Source organism: Petaurus breviceps, unplaced genomic scaffold (genome assembly GCF_028583685.1).
Source record: "Petaurus breviceps papuanus isolate PSGF00001 unplaced genomic scaffold, PetGlider_PUasm1.0 490, whole genome shotgun sequence".
In the NCBI taxonomy this organism is placed as follows: Eukaryota; Metazoa; Chordata; class Mammalia; order Diprotodontia; family Petauridae; genus Petaurus; species Petaurus breviceps.
The window spans coordinates 10,108,786-10,114,274 of NW_027186352.1; the positions used below are offsets into that span (position 1 = coordinate 10,108,786).

Sequence of the window (5,489 nt, forward strand, 5' to 3'; positions counted from 1 at the left end):
TCTCTCTCTCTCTCTCTCTCTCTCTCTCTCTCTCTCTCTCTCTCTCATCTCATCAGCACCCATGGCTTTAAGTAAACTATCATCTCCATGAAGATGACTCTCTAATACCATTATTATTAGTAAAAATTATAATAGCTAGTATTTTTATAGACTTTAAGTTTGCAAAACTTTGCCTCAGTCCTTACCACAAGCCTCTGGACAAGCATTTATTAGGCACCTCCTGTATGCCTAGAATGAAGCAATCCCTCCTTCCTATTTCTGCCCAGACTTAATTTCTCCCGAGCACCAAGTGCCTGCTGGACATTTCGTCCTGGGTCTCCCAAGCATTACAAGCTCAGACTCAAAATGCCGGAGACAGAACCCGCTCTTCCTCCACTCTGCTACCCCAGCTTCCCTCCGCTGGACCCCAGCCTATCTTCTCCTCTCCTCTCCCCTGCTGCATTCAATCTGCCACCTCCTGACATTTGTCCCTTTGCATGCCCTCTGACCTGGACTTCCAAACGCTCTCTGGTCACATGCCACAGAGCTGCTGTTCCCAAAGCACAAGTCTGGCAGAGCCTGACCTCCTCAAGAGTTTTCAGCAGCAGCCTCTGCCCTCGTATGCATTCGTCTTTTTGGCATTTAAAGCCCTTGGCAATCTGGCCCCAACCTGCCTTCCAGGCTGACCTCATTGCTCCTTGCTCACATAGGACCTTCTGGTAAACTGGTCTGGAGTTATTCTCCACATGTGATCTTCTATTTCCCCCCTCCATCACTTTGCCCAGGCTGTCTCCCATGCCAGGGATGACCTCCTTTCTCACCTCTGCTTCCTGAGTCATCAGCTTCTCAGAAGGTTCTGCTCAGGCACTGCCTCCTCCTGGAAGCCTTCCCTGCTTCTCCCACTCCCTGAAGTTCCCTCCTATTCACTTCACGAGTGCGGTCATCACCAGTCTGTGTACCCACCATATTCCATCCCTCCTCAGGAGAATTTGACCTCCTGGCTGGCTCTGGAGCTTGGTTCCTCTCAGTGGCCCCAAAGGCCGCTCCTCCTATTCTTCCTGTGGTGTCTCCTCCTCCGTCCCCTCCCACTCCATAAGACTCAGGGACTATGGTCGAGTTGTATTGACTGTGCCTCAGTTTCACAATCTGTAAAATGAGAATAATAATGCCTTCCAGGCTTGTTCTGAGGCCCAAGCCAACTGTGTGTCCAGCACTTCAGCCTGTCTACGGACCAGCTGTTCTCATGTCTCCTTCCCTTTTTGCACGTGGGCCATGAAAGCATCTGGCTTAAGCTCTGGGGTCTCCTTTATTGGGCTAGAAGAAAAGGCAAAGATTATTTAAGGAAGGAAGCTCTCTCTCGTTAAGCTCTCAATCTGCTGGTGTCTGTCAAAGATGAGCCCTGAACAAGCTGTGTTCGGAACATTGGACGGCTCTTGTGATGCAGCTGTGGGCTTCTCCAGGGAGCGGTTCTGCCCAGGCCTGGCAGCTGTCACCCCAAAGGCACAAATGCTGAGGGGGCGGGGGTCTTTCACTTTGGCGATGAATGTGTCTGTAGGGCCTTGTAAGGGAGGCCAAGATGTGCCAGGGCTTAAGGGAAGCGTCTGTGAGCTTCTGGGAGGGCAGAGACACATCACTCCATCCCTTTTTTCCTTCCACCAACACTTACTAAAGCCTTGCTGCAGCACGGAGGACAGTCACAGCTTTAATCTGCAGCATAAACAGGACAGTTCTCTGTGTGCTGGGAGCTCCTTGAGGGTGGAGTATTCTTTTTAACGTTCTTTGTCTCCCCAGAGCTTAGCACAGTGTGTGGCATACAGTAGACAATTAATAAAAGCGAATTGAGTGACTGCCACAGACCCTTACTCATGGAGTTTACCTTCTGATAGGGAGGTGAGGCATTTGTAGACATTCTGGCCCAACCTGCCAACTCTATTATAATTATATATTATTATATTATATAATATTATAATTATTATATTATATAATATTATATATTATAATTATATATTATTATATAATATTATATATATTATAATTATATATTATCCTTAGCTTCCTGCCCTTTGTGGTCCAACTGACGGGCTTCCTTGTTTTTCTTCTGCTACTCCATCTCCCCTCTCTTGGCCTTTGCATTGGCTGTGCCTCCTGCCTGGGATGACCTCACCTTGGCCTCTTAGCCTCAAGCACAGCCTTTGACACAAAGACAAGCCTGGTCCTTCTGGTCATCAGCTCCTACCCCGCAAATTTACGCCGAAGTTGTTGGGTTTATTTTGTGTGCGTGCTTATCCCCACAGGATGTGACCAGGCTCCTTGGCAGCAAGTTGTCACTTTTAGTGTGTATGCCCTGCATCTAATTCTTGGCACATAGTTGGCACTTAATGGAACTTAACAATTGACTGATTGGTTGGTTAGAGAGCTGTACAACAAAGCACTCTGGGAGAGGCATGGCAGAAGATGATTTTTTACCAGAAAATCAAGGAAGGCTTCCTGGTGGAAATGGCATTTGAAGTGAACTTTAAAGACTGGAAAGGACAAAAGAATGGGGAGAGAGAGACCCTCCAGGGTAGCCTGAGCAGAGACATGGAAGTGGGAGGGCATGGGGCATGTCTGAGAGACAAAGTGATATTCAAAACAGGTGGGTCACATGGGCAGAACCCTGGGCAGGAAGCCAGGTTCCAGGAGAGACCCAAGGCTCTGAGAGAGGAAGGGACTTGCCCAAGGTCCCCCAGGCTTTCAACAGTGGACTGAAGCTTCTTGACTTCAGTTCCCATGACTCCAGGTTAGCTCTGTCCCCTGCACCGCCCAGTCCCCTGGGCTGTGCTCAGAGAGTGCCCCCATTTTATTTCACTTCATGAAACCAGATCTGGATTCTAAAGAGACTCACCCAGGGTCACTCAGCACCACCTTTTTTTAAACCCATTCCAGATGTGACTGGCCGGGTCTGGGGGGGGGTGGGCAGCAGACCAAAGGTCAAAGCTCACCCATCAGGAATCTGAGAAGGATTATCCACTAGACACGCTAATCCATGGTCCCCAGCTACAAGACACATCTCATCTTCACTTATGGCTCTACTTAGAGCCACGTGTCATTGGAGGGTGAGGTCAGCAGGTCATCCACAGCCTCCATTTCTCACATAGACCTGAATTCTGACTTTTCAGATGAGCTGACCAAGAGATTCCCACTCTAAGTCTGTTAATGGTACATTCCAAGGGAGCTCTTGGTGTGGTAGAAGGAGAACTGGATTGGGGACCATGGGACCTAGGTTCAACCTTGGGATTTCACCTCTCTGAGTCTGAACCTTGCCTCAGACATTTACTGGTTGTGTGACCTTGGGCAAGTCATTGAACCTCTATCTACCTCAGTTTCTCCTTTATAAAATGAGGGTGCTAATGACAAGGCCACTAAGGCCCCTTCCAGTTTTAAGCTATGATCCTGTGACTAGACGGTTGCAAGGGTCCCTTCATAAATCTACAATCCTGGGACTTCAGGACTTCCCATCACAAGGCTGGATTATGGTCTCATCTGTGGGGTATTCTCTCCCAATGAGACAGATCCTAGCCTATCCATGCCTGCCCATACCATGAGGCGCCCACCTAGAGGCAATGTGGTGTAGTGGGTGGGGTTCTGGACTCACACTTGGGAGGACCCAGTTTCAGATCCCACCTTAGACACTTACTGGCTGAGCTGGTCACTCCAGCTCTCCCATCCTCAGTTTTATTACTATAATGATGACCATCCATCATCATCATCATCATGTGCTTAGCACAGTGTCTGACATTTCCTCATCTGTAGAATGGGAACAAAAAATACTTGCACTGTTTGCTTTAAAGGGTTATTATGTGCAAAGCAGTTTGTAACTTTATAGAGGTATAGACATGGAAATTATTAGCTTTATGGAATGGGAGCCAAGGACAGATTCAGTTCTCTAGGAAAATAGAGAAGAGAAAGAATCCTTGGAACTAGGTAAGGGGATGATTGAGCAAGAGTTATGGAGAAGGCAGCACCTGAACTGGGCCTTGAAAAGAGAGTTGGATAACCACTGGGTGCAGATCTGGACCTGAAAGAGTCAACAGAGGCCACAGAGTCTGCCTCCCTCATTTTACAGGTGAAGAAACGGAGTCTCAGGGAGATTGGGATTGGCCACTGAGTTATGAATGTTTATTGAAACCTAAAACAGATGATGTTATGAAGAAGCCACAAGAATACAAGAGAGATGCATCCAAGTCTTCCCCAAAGGATCTGCCTCTGGGGGCCTTTTATTCTCCTCCCCCTTTTGGCCTTTGATGATGGCCCAAGTCCTTAGTCATATGCTGTGATCTGAAAATGTCTGGCATCTCTCTTAAAGATGCTCATGGAGATCTCAGTCTGGAATTTGTCCTGGCAACGTTCAGCAGAATTTTATTTCCTAGATAATCTCCCCAGCCCCAATAATGACAACCTCCCTTATCTGTGGAATGGGATTAGCCGTGTTATTTGTTTTGAGGGCGCCCTGATAAAAATGATTGGAAAGGAAATATAAAACACTCTAAAATGTGATGCATTGCTCTTCTTCGGAAAAAGCAATAAAGCTGCCTGTTTCCTTTGCTGCATACACAGTGGGCACCCCTTTTAGATCCGGACGTGTTAGTGTTTTATTGACAAAGAAGTAGTTAACCTTGTAAGCAACTCAGGGAGCTGCCAACAAGACTGTGCTTCTATGAGGGCTGGGAGTCCTTTCCTGAAAGCAGATGCCCGGCTAGAGAGAAGGAGAGGAGCGGGGGGGAAAGTGACCCCTGAAACGCCTCCTCCTGGCCGACCACCCCCACCCAGCAATGGCTGCACTGTCAGACTTGCTGTGTGAATTATTTGCCTATCCATTTTCCTTGTATACACATTCAGTCATTGGAAAAGCACTAAATTTGGACCTCAATTATGGGAGATTTGCAGAGTCATATTTCAGTTCTTCTGGTGCTTTCGGGTAAAAAGGGAGTTCTAGTCACCTTAAATATTGGAGGGGGCTCGAAGGCAGACAAAAGAGCAGAGGTCCTAAGGAATAAGCCCAGATAATCACTTCTGTGTTAGCCCCCCAGATACAATCAGGCCTCTTCTACCTCCACAATTAGACAACAAGTCTGATGATCTGAATCACACAGGTCATAAGCCAGATCAGGAAGAAATTGGGAATATTTAACAAAATAATAATACAATAAAACATTAATCATGTTAATATGTAGCTTTCCAGGTCAATATGTGGCCTGCTGGGAGCTTTATATATGGTTTAATGACCAAGATTTCTATTTAAATTTGATGCTACTTATCTTAGTGACCTTGAACGTCTTTTCTACCTCTAAATCTGTGATCTCATGAACCTGTCAAAAACCTTGGAGTGTAAGGAGGATAAATTCGTGTGAAGAGTGCTGGACTCTCAAATTTGAAAGGACCTTACAGGTCAACTGGTCCACCTGTATCTGAACAAACTACACCATGGATGGATGGATGGATGGATGGATGGATGGATGGATGGATGGATG

The 5,489-nt window shown here is 46.9% G+C and overlaps 1 protein-coding gene across 1 annotated transcript in view; it reads left to right on the top strand.

The window, feature by feature from the left end:
- ADAM12 (ADAM metallopeptidase domain 12) overlaps positions 1-5,489 on the top strand; it is a 382,969-nt gene that overhangs the window by 294,328 nt on the left and 83,152 nt on the right. The window lies entirely within an intron of this gene.